This window comes from Chionomys nivalis, chromosome 20, assembly GCF_950005125.1.
Source record: "Chionomys nivalis chromosome 20, mChiNiv1.1, whole genome shotgun sequence".
Taxonomy (NCBI): domain Eukaryota; kingdom Metazoa; phylum Chordata; class Mammalia; order Rodentia; family Cricetidae; genus Chionomys; species Chionomys nivalis.
The window spans coordinates 10648400-10664182 of record NC_080105.1 but is presented as its reverse complement, the minus strand read 5'-3'; the positions used below and the strand labels follow the sequence as shown (position 1 = coordinate 10664182).

Here is a 15783-nt window from a genome sequence, read left to right as displayed (position 1 = left end):
ATTAAACAATGCTCCCCTGAATCACAAATGGCTCAAGGAAGAAATAAAGGAAGAAATTAAAGACTTCCTAAAATTCAACTAAAATGACCATACAATATACACAAATTAATGGGACACAATGAAAGCGTTGTTAAAAGGAAAGTTCATAACACTAAATGCCTACATAAAAACATTATGTTGAGTGAGGTAACCCAGACACAGAAAGAAAATTATCACATGTACTCACTCATAGGTAGTTTTTAAACATAAAGCAAAGAAAGCAAGCTTAGAAACCAAAATCCCAGAGAACTTAGACAACAATGAGGACACTAAGAGAGACTTACAGAGATCTAATCTACATGGGAAGTAGAAAAAGACAAGATCTCCTGAGTAAATTGGGAGCATGGGGACCTTAGGGGGAGGGTTGAAGGGGGAGAGGCGAGGCAGGGAGGGGATCAGAAAAAAATGTAGAGCTCAATAAAAATCAATAAAAAAAAAAGAACTTGAGAGAACCAATATGGCCACTGCGGCTTCTGGAACTTATTGAGGTCAGAGCGCCAGAGGCTGGGGCTGGAGCTGCACCTAGCCTCAGCCAGGGGTCCCCTTAGAGCAGCCCTGGCAGCTATGCCAAGGGCCCTGAGCTGCCAGTCGAGCAAGGAGCCGGGCAAGAGGGAAGAAGTAGACCTTCCTGTGAGTGCAAGCCAACCGGCAACCTGACTGAATGCTCATATTGGGAAAATGAGCATAGGAAGCAAGATGAAGGGCAGAAGGAAGGCTCCTGCATGGCTGAGGACTATGCTGTGGACATTGAGCATGAGAGCAGCAACTGCTTTGAGGAGTATGAGTTGTGTGAGCAGAAGTGGATATGAGCCACCACACTCCTGGAAGGTGGCTTCCAAGGATCCGGCTTCATCATGTGCAGTGGCAAAGAGAAAGAACCCAGACAGTGATGCTGACATGGATGTCGATGGAGGTGACACTCTGGAGTATGGGAAACCACAATTCACAGAGGCTGATGTCATCCCTTGCAGAGGAGAAGAGCCTGGTGAAGCCAAGGAGAGAGAGGCACTCCGGGGTGCAGTCCTAAATGGTGGTCCCCCCAGCACCCGCATCACACCTGAGTTCTCTAAGTGGGCCAGTGATGAGAGACCGTCCACCAGCAATGGACGTAGCAAGCAGGAGGCCGTGCAGAAGACCTGCAAGGACAGTGGCACTGAGAAAATCTCCGAAGATTCAGCTGTAGCTACTCCTGAGGCCCTGAAGGCTCATGTCAGGGAGCTTGAACGGCAGCTATCTGGGGGGGGGGCAAGGGGGGGAGGCTGGACTGATACAAATGCCTCATCTGCATGGATTTCTACTTTATGCTCCTAACGTTGATCCAGTGTTGGCATGTGCACTGTGAAGAATGCTGGCTGTGGACTCTGGGTGCGAAGAAGCTCTGCCCTCAGTGCAATACCATCACAGCACCTGGAGACCTGTGCAGGATCTACTTGTATATAACATGAGGGCCTGCTTGTTGGGGTTTCTGTCCTGCCCCAAAGCAAGCTGGCAAGCCCCAAAGAAAATCACACAGAGATTTCCGTAAGTTATAAAACTGATTGGCCCATTAGCTCAGGTTTCTTGCCAACTCTTATAAGTTATATTAACCCATTATTCTTATATACGTTAGCCACATGGCTCAGTACCTTTCTCAGAGGGGCAGCTTACATCTTGCCTCCTCCGTGGTCTGGGCAGAACTGCGGAAAGAGCTTCCTTCTTCCCAGAATACTCCTGTTCTCATTGCCCCGCCTCTACTTCCTGTCTGGTTGACCTGCCTATACTTTCTGCCTGGCCAATCAGCGTTTATTCAAAATATAATTGACAGAACACAGACAATTCTCCCACACCACTTGTAAGTTAGCCATCCCTGCAGACCTTGCCTGGAGCAACCCCACCTGCCCCAGCCTCTGTGACAATGAACCCCTTTTGCTTTGTACATAATTGCACATAGGTTCCCACTGTACATACGTGCACATATACACCCAAACACACATATAAGACTCTGGAGCCAAAGTGGAGCAGCCCTTCCTGCCTACTCCTTCTGAACTTGGGGACAATGCCTCTTTTGTCTCTGTTTTTAGTGTGGGGCAGGATGATAGGGATGGGGAGTAGTAGGACAAGCCACTGAGATCTGTCTCCTAGACTGACTGACAGTCATGCAAACACCAGACAGAAGCACATATAATATAGACAGTGTATGTTTACAATGTTGTATATAAATTGGACACTTTGCCCTACATGGAAAAAAAAAGAGCCTGAAAAATTCCACACTAATCAGTTAACAGAACACCTGAAATCTTTAGAACAAAAAGAAAAAAACTTACGAGGACTAGACAGCAGGAAATAATCAAATTGAGAGCTGAAATCAATAAAATAGAAACAAAGAAAACAATACAAAGAATAAATGAAACAATGAGTTGGTTCTTTGAGAAAAATCAACAAAATAGACAAACTAAGCAAAAGGCAAAGAGAGAATATCTAAAGTAACAAAATCATAAATGAAAAGGGGGACATAGACGTGGAGGAAATTCAGAAAATTGTCAGGTCATTCTTCGAAAACCTGTACTCCACAAAATTGGAAAACTTAAAGGAAATAGAAACAGTCATCAAAAGTCTTCTAACCAAAAAAGCCCATGACTAGATGGTTTCTGCATGAATTCTACAGAATTCTAGAATTTTCAAAAAACTAATTGTCCTCAAATTGTTCCATACAATAGAAACAGAAGTAACATCGCCAAATTCTTTTTAGGAGACTACAATTACCCTAATATCCAAACCATGCAAAAACATTATTAAGAAAGAGAGTTACAGACCAATCTCACTTATGAACATTGATACAAAAATGCTCAATAAAATACTGGCAAACTGATTCCAAGAACACATAAGAAAAATCATTCCCTATGACCAAGTAGACTTCATCCCAGAGATCAATTCACCATATAAACAAACTGAAAAAAAAAATGATCCTCTCATTAGATGCTGAAAAAACCTTTGACAAAATACGTCATTCCTTCTTGGAGAGGGCAGGGATACAAGGAACATGACTTAAATCTTTGAAGAAAGAAATTGAAGAAGACACCAGAAAGTAAAAGCTCTCCCATGCTTTTGGGAAGGTAGAATTAACATAGTAAAAGTGGTAATCTTGCCAAAAGCAATCTACAGATTCAATGCAATGCCCAACAAATTCCCAGCAAAATTCTTCGCAGACATCAAAAGAAGGTACTCAACTTCATATGGAAAAGCAAAAAAAAAAAAAAAAAAAAACAGGATATCCAAAATGATCCTGTACAATAAAAGAACTTCTAGAGGCATCACAATCCCTGTCTTCACACTCTACTATGGAGCTACAGTACTAAAAACAGCCTGGTATTGGCGTAAAAACAGAGAGGAGGACCAATGGAACCAAATTGAAGGCCCAGATACGAATTCACATACTTTAGAACACCCGATTTTGACAAAAAAAAGCAAAAAAATCAAATGGAAAAAAGAAAGCATATTTAACAAATGGTGCTGGCATAACTGGATATCACCATGTAGAAGAATGAAAATAGACCTATATCACCATGCACAAAACTCAACTCCAAGTGGAGACCTCAACGTAAAGTCAACCTTATAGAAGAGAAAGTGGAAATACACTTGAACACATTGGCACTGGAGACCACTTCTTAAATATAAACCCAGTAGCACAGACACTGAGGGAAACAATTAATAAATGGGACCTCCTGAAACTGAAAAGCTTCTGTAAAGCAAAGAACATGGTCAGAAAGACCAAACAACAGCCTACAGAATGGGAAAAGGCCTTAACTAATGCCACATAAGACAGAGGTCTAATCTCCAAAATATACAAAGAACTCAAGAAATTGGTCATTAAAAGAACAAATAATCCAATAAAAAAAATGGGGAGCTAAACAGAGAACTCTCAACAGATGAATCTACAATGGCTGAAAGACACTTAAGGAAATGTTCAACATCATTAGGTATCAGAGAAATGCAAATCAAAAGAACTCTGAGATTCCATCTTATACCTGTAAGAGTGAACAAGATCAAAAACATTGATGACAGCTTATGCTGGAGAGAATGTCAGGGAAAGGGAAAACTACTGTATTGCTGGTGGGAAGGAAAACTGGTACAGCCCCTTTTGATATCAGTATGGTGATTTCACAAAAAATTGAGATGCAACCTTCCTCAAGACCCCGCAATACCACTTTTGGGTATATACCCAAAGAATGCTCAATCACTCCACAAGGACATGTGCTCAAATATGTTCATAGCAACATTATTCGTCATAGCCAGAACCTGTAAATGACTTAAATGTCCCTCAATCAAAGAGTAGATAAAGAAGATGCGGTACATGTATACAGTGGAATACTACTCATCAGTAAAAAACTAGGAGATCTTGAAATTTGCATGCAAATGTTTGGAAGTAGAAAAATCCATCCTGAGTGAGGTAACCCAGACACAGAAAGACAAACATAATATGTGTTCCCTCATAAGTGTCTTTTAGACATCAAGTAAATAAAAACCAGTCTACTATTCCCAATCCCAGAATCTAGACAACAAAGAGGACCCTAAGAGAGACACATGGGTCTAATCTACATGGAAAGTAGAAAAGGTCAAGATCTCCTGAGTAAATTGAGAGCATGGGGATCACAGGATAGGGTAAAAGCAGAGGGAGGAGAAAGGGAGAGGAGTGAAGAAAAATATATAGCTCAATAAAAAACAATAAAAAAATGGGTAAACCTAAGATATAAGAGTTAGTTAAGAAGTCAGAACAATCTTCCGGCTCTGCCAGGTCACACGTTTAAAGCAGACTGCCATTTGCCTTAGAAGTCGACTCCAGACATGCTCCCCAAAGCCAGTTCCTTGTGGCTACTTCGGCTGCTCTGGGACATCCAACTGGCCCAGTTTTACTGGCCAATCCTTGAGGAGCTTAACGTCACTCGGCCAGAACATTTTGACTTTGTGAGGCCTGAGGACCTGGACAACATTGGCATGGGCAGGCCTGCCCAGCGCAGGCCTGCCCAGCGCAGGCTTGCTGAAGCCCTGAAGAGGTACCGCTCCGTTGTCAAGTCTAAGAACTGGGTCTACAAGATCCTTGGGGGGGGTTTGCACCTGAACAGAAGGAGATGGCTCCACGCTCAGACAGTCTTCTGTGTCTCCACGAGCCAGAGGGGGGACTCAAGAGTCTGATTCCAGAGGGTGCCATGTGCAGAGGGGAGATCCTGGGCTCGGGTTGCTTCAGTGTTGTCCATCGAGGGCTGTGGACACTGCCCGGTGGCCAAAGTATCCTAGTGGCTGCACTGAACTGGGAGACTTCCTGCGAGAAGTGTCTGTCATGATGAAGCTGGAGCACCCACACGTGCTGCGCCTGCAAGGCCTCGTACTGGGCCAGGCTCTACAGATGGTGATGGAGCTGGCGCCACTGGGCTCCCTGCATGCGTGCTTGACTGACCCAGGGCCGACACCCCCACTGCCTGTGGCCCTACTGTGCCTTTTCCTGCATCAGTTGGCAGGAGCCATGGCGTACTTGGGGTCCCGTGGGTTAGTGCACCTGGATCTCGCTACCCGCAACCTGCTCCTGGCCTCACGGGAGGGGGAGTGAAATGGGAGGTGGTGGTGGGGAGAAGGCAGAAATCTTTAATAAATAAATAAACAATAAAAAGAAAAAAAAGAAAAAAAAGAAATAAAAAACAATAAACACACTGTATTGTGTATGTATAACATTAATCAGATACCATCTCTAAAATACTATTATGTTACAACACAAAGGTGCAATATTTAATCATTTTAAATTTTTATGCCTAATAAAATGATTAAGTCATTTGAATGAAATATACAGGAATTGTTGGTGTCTTTTTTGTGCAGAGCATCAGTATGAGGAAAGAGTTAGTGAGACCATAATTCATACATGTAACCACATAAATTTATCCAAGTCAGATAATACTCTCACAAAACTGTTGTCCTGCTCCTGCTCTGCTTCTCTCCCACTAAGAGATGCACTTCAGGGTGCATAACTGTTGTGGGAGGGATCTTTCCCATTGTTCTGTTCATGATGAGCAGTGAAAGCTAATCACGACCATCCTTTGTACTACATGTCAGACAGGGACCAGAGTTAGATCCCAAGAGTCTATTAGTGTCTTCCCCAGACGTGAACAGCCTGTCTGCCTTATCCTAGACAGGTTTTGATTTAACTGAACAATTTTTCTTATTTTTTTATTGATTGATTTTATTGAGCTATACATTTTTCTCTGCTCCCCTTCCTTTATCTCCCCTCCCATTCAACCCTTTCCCATGGTCCCCATGCTCCCATTTTACTCAGGAGATCTTGTCTTTTTCTACTTCCCATGTAGATTAGATCCATGTATCCTGCTCTTAGGATCCTCACTGTTGTCTAGGTTCTCTGGGATTGTGTTAACTGAATAAGTTTAACTCAGTATTTGGAGAAGCTTGTTTCTTTACAAATTGAAAACACTTACTGAGCCTTCTATGGACACAATTAGTTCAGAGCTAAGTCACAGCTACTACCACAGAAACATGATGTTTCTTTGATACAGTCAGGCTTTGACACTGATACTGGTAAGCATATCGCTTTCTGTTGGTCAGAATGTGGTCAGCTAGCATCATGTCCACTGTGCATAGTAGTTTAATTTATGGATTTAGATTCAATAAATTGATGTTTTATTCTTGTACTGGAAATATGCAAAAAGTATAAGAAAGTGCTAATTGTCTATTCCTGAATATTCTCTGAGGAATACGCTATAGGAGGGCTTCATGCAATCCATATCAAGAAATCACTATTCTTGTAATTTTACTGCTATAGTTTTCTATGCTTGGTGTAAAATATGTTTTTCTTTCTCTCTAAATGCTGACGTTGATAATCGTTGTGGGATCTGTGTATCAGGGTGATTGTGACCTCATGAAATAAATTTGACAATGTTCCTTTTGTTTCTATTTTGTGGAATAATTTAAGGACCATTGGCATTAATTCTTCTTTAAAGTCTGATGAAACTCCGCACCGAAAATGTCGGGCCTGGTTTTCTCTGGTTGGGAGACTTCTGATGACTGCTACGATTTTACTAGGGGTTAGAGGTCTGTTTAAATTGTTTATCTGATCTTTATTTAACTTTGATAAGTGGAACTTATCAACAAAACTATCTTTCCTTCTGATTTTTCCGATTTCTTGGCATACATGTTCCTAAAGTATGTCTCCTGATGATTCTCTGGATTTCTTTGATATCTAGTGTTATGTCCTCCTTTTTGCTTCTCATTTTGTTCATCCAAATATTTTCTCTCCATCATTTAGTGAGTTTGGGTAAGTTTGTGTCTAGCTATCTTGTTGATTTTCTCAAAGAATAAATTCTTTGTTTCATTGATTCTTTTTGTATTGTTCACTTTGTATATGTTTCATTGATTCCAGGCCCCAGTTTATAATTTCTTGAAGTCTACTCCTCTTGGGTGTACTTCTTTTTGTTCTAGAGCTTTCAGGTGTGCTGTTCAGTTATGAGATTTCCCCAATTTTAGGCAGGCACACAGTGCTGTGTACTTTCCTCTCAGCACCACTTTACTGTGTCCTATAAGTTTGTGTATGCTGCACATTCATTTCATTGTGTTCTACAAAGTTTTAATATATTTCAATTATTTCTGCTTTGACCCATTTCATTCATTACAGAGTTCCTAAGTTTCCATGATTTTTTAAGCTTTTTGTTCTTTTCGTTATTGTTGATATCCAGGTTTAATCCATGGTGGTGTGATAGGGTGATTTCAATTTGCTTCAATCTGTTGAGATTTGCTTTGTGTCCATGATTGTGATCCACTTTGGAGAAAGATGCATGAATGCTTATTAAAAAGTATATTCTTTTGTGTTTGGTGTAGTGTTCCATAAATATCTCTTAGATCCATTGGTTTGTTGGGTCTGTTAGCTTCAATGTTTCTCTGTTTACTTTTTTGTTTGGATGACCTGTCCATTGGTGATATTGAAGTATTTACTCACTATCACTGTTTGTGGGTTAATATGCAATTTAAGCTGTAGCAATGCTTCTTTTACAAAGTTGAAGGCCTCACGTTTTGGGCGTAGATATTAACTATTGAAATGTCTTCTTGGTGGATTTTCCCTTTTATGAGTGTGTAGTTTCCATATCCATATTCTTTAATTTATTTTGGTTTGAAGTCTATTTTGTTAGATATTAAAATGGTTACACTAGCTACCTTCTTAGGTTCATTTGATTTAAATACCTTTTTCCAACCTTTTACGCTGAGGCAACTTAATGTTGAAGTGCGTTTCCTGGATGCAACAGAACAATGGATCATGTCTTTGAATTCATTCTGTTAATATGTTTTTTTCATGCAATTGAGAACATTGATATTGGGAGATGGTGATTGCTGTCATTTGTTGTTGGTGGTGGTAATGTATGTCTTTGAGTGTGAATGTGTATGTGTGGGTATGCTTTCCTTCTTTTGGTTTTGCTGTATGAGATTATTTATTCTCTGTGTTTTCGTGGGTGTAGTTAACCTCTTTAGTTTGGGGTTTTCCTCTTAGCACTTTATGTAGGACTGGATTTATAAATAGATATTGTCTTTATTATAAAAATCTTATTTTCTCCATCTAATGAAATTTTTTGCCGATGATATTAGTCTGGACTAGTATCTGTTGTCTCTTAAGGTGCAGGGCATCTGTCCAGGCCTTCTGGATTTTAGAGACTCCTTTAAGAAATAGGTTTCTACCCTTATGTCTTACTTGGTTTCTTCCCCTGCAGTTTGTAATGTTCTTTCTTTGTTCTGTATGTTTAGTGTTTTGATTATTATATGACAATTTATATGGTGTTCTGTATGCTTTTTGTACCTTTATAAGCCTATCCTTATTATTAGGAAATTTTCTTTTATGATTTTTGAACATATTTTCTGGGATTCTTCTCCTTCCTCTATGGCTATTGTTCTAAGGCTTAGTGTTCCGTATTTGTCAGATGCATAGTTTAAATATGTTAGGTTTAATATTGTCTGTGACTAATCTATCCATTTCTTACATTGTGTCTTTAATGCCTGAGCTTCTCTCTTTTATCTCTAGTATTCTGTTGAAAGTTTCTGTTCGAATTCCTAAAATTTTCATGGTGTATTGTATCATTATGTTTGTGTGGCTTCTATTTCCATTTTTAGGTCTTGAACAGTTTTATTTTTCCCTTCAACTATTTGGCTTTTTGTATTTCTTCCTCACTTTATTTAGGGGATTTATTCTTGTCTTCCAATTGTTTGTTTGTATTTTCATGGATTTCTTTTTCTTTATTTTTTAGGAAATAACTTTTTATTTAAGCAATCTTTTCTAATTTTACATACCTTTCCCTCTCCTTCTTCCACTCTCCCCCACCATCCTCCACCCTACCCCCATCCACTCCTGAGAGATGATAAAGCTTTCCATGGGGAATCAACAAAATCTGACACATCAGTTTGAAGCAGGACTAAGGCCCCTCCTCACTATATCTAGACTGAGCAAGGCATCACTTTAAAATGAATGGGCTCCAAATAGCCAATTCAAGAACTAGTAATAAATCCTTGTCCCACTGCCAGTGGCTGCACAGATTGCCCAAGCCACACAACTGTCACCCACATTCAGAGGGCCTAGTTTGGTCCTATGCAGATTCCCTGCTTTCAGTCCAGAGTCAGTGACTCCCACTAGCTCAGGTCACTTATTTCCTCTTTAAGAACCTCTATTGTCTTCAGTGGTTTCTTGTAAGGTCTTTATCTTATGTTTCAGTTATGCTGGAATAATAAGTACCTGATATGGTAGGATAACTATGTTCTAGTGGGGATGTATTGTGCTGGCTGTTATTGATTATGTTCTTATGCTAGCTAGTGTCTAGGTATCTGGGTTTGGGATAATTATAAGTCTAGGTGCTGACTTCTGGGTTTGCATTAGTTAGGTCGATATAATGGAGGTTTTTTGGTTTTTGCCTTGTTACTTCTCTAGATTTTACTAAGGTGTGATAGTTGCACATTGCCTGTTTTACTGGCCCACTCAGCTACTGTGTTCTCAGGAAATGGCTACAGGTGTTGGAGGCTGGGATGCAATGATGACTTGTTGGGAGGAAGGTTAGGAAGAGACATTCGGTGTGTTCCTTAAGAGACATGGGCAGGGAGGAAGTGAGGTTGTAGCTGGTGATGTGTTGATGCTCTAGGGAAGAGACTGAGGGACTGGGTCTAGAGGAACACACAGAGAGTGCTGAGAACTGTGGGCAGCCTACCTGGTTTTCTGGCAGGTATGGCTTATGTCTGCACAGGAGGTTGCTGCTAAAGTTGGAGGCTGGTGAACAATGAATGGGGGAGGGATGTTGGGAGTGGATGGTCTATGGGATCCACAGAAGATGTTGACAGTGCAGTGGGAGAGAGACTGGAGCTAGTTCTCTTGTAGCACCGAGAATAAGACTGAACGATTTGGTGTGGGAGAAAAGATCTGCAGGTGGCTTACCTGATCATTATAAAATATATTTTTCATTTATGTTTAGAAGTGGACAACAATATTGAACAGAAGTTTTTATCCAGGTAAGAATATATAAATTAAAAATACATGAGATAACTGGTAAGTTTCTTGTTTTTTTAAAAAGATTTCCCATACACAGTTTCTTGGTTTTTTAAAAAACATTCCCCCTTTCTTCTATTTTTTTCATTTTTGAGAATTAAATATTCATTTTTCAGTGGATGATTAAAAACACCCAGAATTTCAGGATTATAAAGACTCTTAGATATGTAGCAAAATATGTGTTAATATTTCTTGTATTTAATATCTTTCCACTATGATTGTTCTGTTGGAGAGCCCTGAAGTCCAAACCCATGAAGACAGTTTATGTTGACACAACACGTGTCACCCACGAGACTAGTACTGTAGTCCCTTAGTTGTAAAGCTGGGAGTCTTCTTATTTATCCACAGGCAGGTGGGTGTTTAGCAATAAATGAGAGAGCACAGGAAAGAAGACCCATAGAAGAGGGCAATTGTGGATATACCTGGTCAATCCTATAAAGAAGGATAGGAATGTGTTCACACTAAAAAGTGGAGCATGAAGAACATTAGTTTGGATGACAGTGAGGGTTTGAGAATAGTGATGAAAATAATGGACTTTGACAAATTTGACGATAATAATATGAAAATTCAAGTTTAGAGATATTAAAATTATCACAAAAGCACATTAAAACCAGGAATTGAAGAGAGTTGTGAAAATGCTGTTGCAGTTTAGACTGCCTAATTGGAGGACCTAAAAATGTCAACGTGTCTGTTGAAGGTACCACTTTGGGGCTGGGGAGATCGTCCTATTAATGAAGTGCAGTTTCTGTAAACACGAGACACTGAGTTTGATACCAGGAGGCAAATAAAAGCCCAGGCAAGAATGCACATGCTTGTTTATCCGTTACTGGGAGGCAGACTTGTGGTTATCCCTAGTACTTGCTGAAAAACAGACCTAGAAGAATTGAATTGTTCCCTGATACAGTGAGACATCTTTGTATGGTGGATGGCGCCAAAGGAGGAAACACATGACGTCCACAGTCCTCCACGCACATATACACGGGCTAACGCGCGTGCGTACACACACACAGACATCCGCACACAGAGATGTGAAGGTAATTTGAATCCCTTAAAGGGATCTCTATAACAGGTATGTTTTTGGTACCTGATATTATTCATTAATTTACATAAATAAAGTAATTAATATTTACCAAGGTATTTACAATGTATAGGGCATGAAGTGCCCAGTCTTCAGTGGAGTTAGACATTCAGAAGACCCAGAAGATACATAATCTTCTGTCTTGTTTTAGGCAATGGATTTCTTTCAGTTCAGGTAGCAAATTAAGGCAATTACCAGTTCCAACTTTAAGACAGGCAATTTGTATAGGCAAAAGTCAATACAATGGCAATTAATCTCTCTCTCTCTCTAGGTCTCACTGTGTGTGTGTGTGTGTGTGTGTGTGTGTGTGTGTGTGTGACATATGTCTGTGTGCAGGCTTGGAAGTAAAAGGAGGTTATAGGTTTCTTGTCCTATCATTCTCTATCTTATCCACTTAATATAAGGTCTCTCACTAATGTGGGCCTAGGTTTGCAGCCAACAAGCCCTCATGATGCCCCTGTGTCTGCCACCCACAGTACTTGGGCTGCAAGTTCATGCCCAGTTTTGTGTGTGTGTGATGCAGATTCACAGTCTGGTCACTGTGGGTGGGCAGCAAGCACTCTGATTTCTGTCCCATCTCCTAAGCTACTGACTTTTTCCTTTTAAACTGGAACTTGAGTGAGTCTTGGTTGAATGTTTGATAGATTGAGATAAATTAGGTCTACAAAGACAACTGAAAGCTTTAAAACATAGGTTGACTTTAAATTACATGAATGCAGAAATGTCACTTAATTATATAAGTAACGGATCTCTCTCAAAGCAGCTCAAATGACCAAATCCTCCCGTTGTTGCCTGTTTTTATCCTAAAGGTTCTCAGACAAGCCTGATGTTCCTTGGTCTACGACAGACAACAGTGTTATTATGGTAATATGCTTCTTTGTGAAATTCATTCTCTTATGAATTGTGTTAAAATGCAGTAGTACCCCCTATCCATGTTTCCTAGGGATACTGGCCAGAGGACACCATTCTGTAGGTCTGAAACTTCCTTCACTAACGTTCAAGTAAGCAGGTAGTGGTGACCGATTAAGAGAATGGCCCTGAAACATATTGTGAGTTCTCTCACAATAGAAGATGCTTGATGTTTGACCAAGGATTGTTGGCAGAAACAGGTGCACATTAGAGTGATTTTAAAGCATCACTCCGACAATCCACCTACATACTCTCGAGTGGTTCCAGGTGGTAATGTCAGCGAGCCAGGAACCTCCCAGTTGCCTTTACCTTTAGCATAAATGCAGGTAGGTTTTATGTTCCCTTGGATGCTCCTATTCTCTGATCATATATGAGAGCATCTCCTCTCTTTCTGAGTTTGTTCTGTATTTAGACACATGCAAACTATTCATCTCAGTTTGCATTCTGTTCCTGTCTGACTCGACTGAGGACGTGTTCACAACTCCTCATCTAGCTAAAGAATGTGATTTCCCCATCAGCTACCAATCTTGGAACAGACGATTTGTACCATACAGCAAAATTTTAAATTTTTATTTTTTGTTTTTCATTTAAAAATAGTATACACTTACATTCTAAGACTTGAAATAGAAGGTTTTTATTGAAATACCTAACATTTATATTAAAACTTTTTCATAACCATGAGCTCCTAGAGGTGTGTGTAACCTGGAGCACTAGGGTTTATGTGAGTTATAAGTTGCGTTTTAATGATTTTGACTGTGAACAGTGGAGAAATGGGTTTCTAAGGCAGTTTCACAGTACTATGATATGGACGACACTGGTAATTAAATAAGTGCTTATTTTTAAAAGAAGAATGTGAATGGAAATTAATGTGCATTTTTACTTCCCAACCATGGAAGAAGAGAAAGATTGATGAAAGTGGGACTATTAACATTAATAATCAATCATCTTACACAGGATTTAGATGTTTTAAAACATAATTAATTAACTTTAGCCCAAACCACAACGGCAAGTCCAAGATTCTTAGTTCATGATTGTCTCATATTTAGGCCAGCATAAATATTTTTACTTCTTAATGATGTCCTAGTAATTTGTAAATAGGTAAATGTATTTGAAAATATTTTATTGCTATAATTAGATACAACTATTTATGTGTCAGTACCCTGTGAATACTAAAGAATGAAGTAGTTTTGAAGATAATCCCTTTACAACAAAAATAGTTAATTTCAGAACCAAACCAAGAAAGTTAACCCTCTACCTTTCCATTGCAGAAAATACATCAAAGGGCAGAAATGTTAAAACACAGCCCCGAATGTATCCATGAGAAAACTTCACCTCCGTTTTCACAACTTTCGAACAAGCAAGAGAGAAAAAGGACAAAGAGGAGCTTTAAAAACTTCTTAAGAAGATATGATGAATCTGTTTGTCCTTGGAGAGAGCCACTACAAATTAGCTCTGAAGGACAAATACGCATGAAGGTAATTCCCATGAATTACAAAACTAAAATACTTGCTTGTCAGGGGAAAAATGCATCTATGTGCTTATGTTTGAAGATGGTTTCAGAAGAGAGGGGTCCAGCCTCAAACAGATCTTGAACTACCTTCACCCACTAACTTCCAGCAATACCTTGCCAGTCACCTTCTAAGTTAGACTATGGAAATAAAAAGTCAGAAAGTGAACATACTTATAACTTAAGTCAGGAGAACTCATCAAAATACAGAGAATAAATAATAAAGAATCCAGGATGAATTTACAATCAACATGAAAATAATCAACATGTTTGCATGCTTTAGATTTATTCATTTTGTGTATATGAATGTTTTCCTGCATTCTGTATGTGCACCATGTGTGTGCTGCCCATGGAGGACATACATGGCATTTGATGCCTGGAATCTGAATGACAATTGGTTGTTAGCTACTGTGTGGATGCTATGAATTGAAGCTAGTCTTCTGCAAGAGCAAAAAAGTATTCTAAACTGCTGATCCACCTCTCCAGCCTCCAGAACAAGTATGTTTGATATGCAAATGAGTAGAGTATAAGCCAAGATATCGTAAGTGGAAATAAAGCCAGTCTTGAGATGTTTGCTAGCTTCATGGGACCCAGGCATTATCAACCTGCCAGTTTTACTTATTGAAATCCAGAGAATTAGATAAATAACAGTCCTTTTCTTTTTTAATACGCCACTCAAAATCAAAATCAAGACAAGAGACAGCTATTTTTCAGACCTCACTTATTCCAAATACTCATCTCCACTGCAACTAGGTAATTGCCTTGAAGAGTCTAACATTAATATTAGGTGAAAAAAGGGTAAAATTAGATGGCATAATTACACCTAATGAAACCATTATTCACTGCGACTCTAATATGGTCAGAAATCACACTCAAATGCTCTTTCTTTTAAGCCCAATTCAATTTTGTTTCCAAACTGACATTAACTATTTTATGTGTGGTTGTCTGAATGAAAATGGGCCTGATAGACTCATAGGGAGGGACACTATTAGGAGGTGTGTTGGAATAGTTGTGATCGTGTTAGAGGAAGTGTGTCATTGGCTGTGGGTTTTGAGGCTTAGGAAGCTCCAGTCAGGACCAGTGTCTTTTTCTCTTCCTGCTGCCTGCAAATCCAGATGTAGAAGTCTCAGCCCCTTCTCCAGGAGCATGTCTGACTACGTGATCCCATGCTTCCTGCCATGACAATAATGTACTAAACCTCTGAACCTCTTAGACAGCCCCAATTAAATATTTTCCTTTATAAAAGCTACCATGACCATGGTGTCTCATCACAACACTAAAACCCTAACCAAGAGAATCTGCAGCCAAATTCAGTAATATTGTTCAAGGGAGGACTTAGCAGGGAGATAGATCTCAAGTCCTATTGATAATAAAGGAAACCAGAAACAGCATCTGAGCCAAGGATATCTCTCAGGTAAGACAAATGGAAGATCTGTCTGTTAGCAGGCATGTTGTCCTCAGTTTCTGATGAATGAAGAAAGAAAGTTTAGAACAGATATAGGTTGTTTGAAGCTGGAGTGATACCTTAATGGTATATTGAAGACCTATTTTACTTAATTTTCACCTTTACAACCAAATTTGACAAATATTTATCTCAAAATTCCAAATATTTAAATTAAAGATTTTTTTTTTAATTTTAGGCAAAAAAGTTCTTAGCATAACAACATTTGACAAGCATAAACTAATATAATTTCTGGTAACTTC

General features: G+C 39.4%; 2 pseudogenes; both read left to right on the top strand.

The window, feature by feature from the left end:
- Positions 1–603: 603 nt before the first annotated feature.
- On the top strand, positions 604–1484 carry LOC130863193 (E3 ubiquitin-protein ligase RNF220-like; annotated as a pseudogene).
- Positions 1485–4860: 3376 nt separating this feature from the next.
- LOC130862527 (non-receptor tyrosine-protein kinase TNK1-like) overlaps positions 4861–15783 on the top strand; it is a 414731-nt pseudogene continuing 403808 nt past the window's right edge.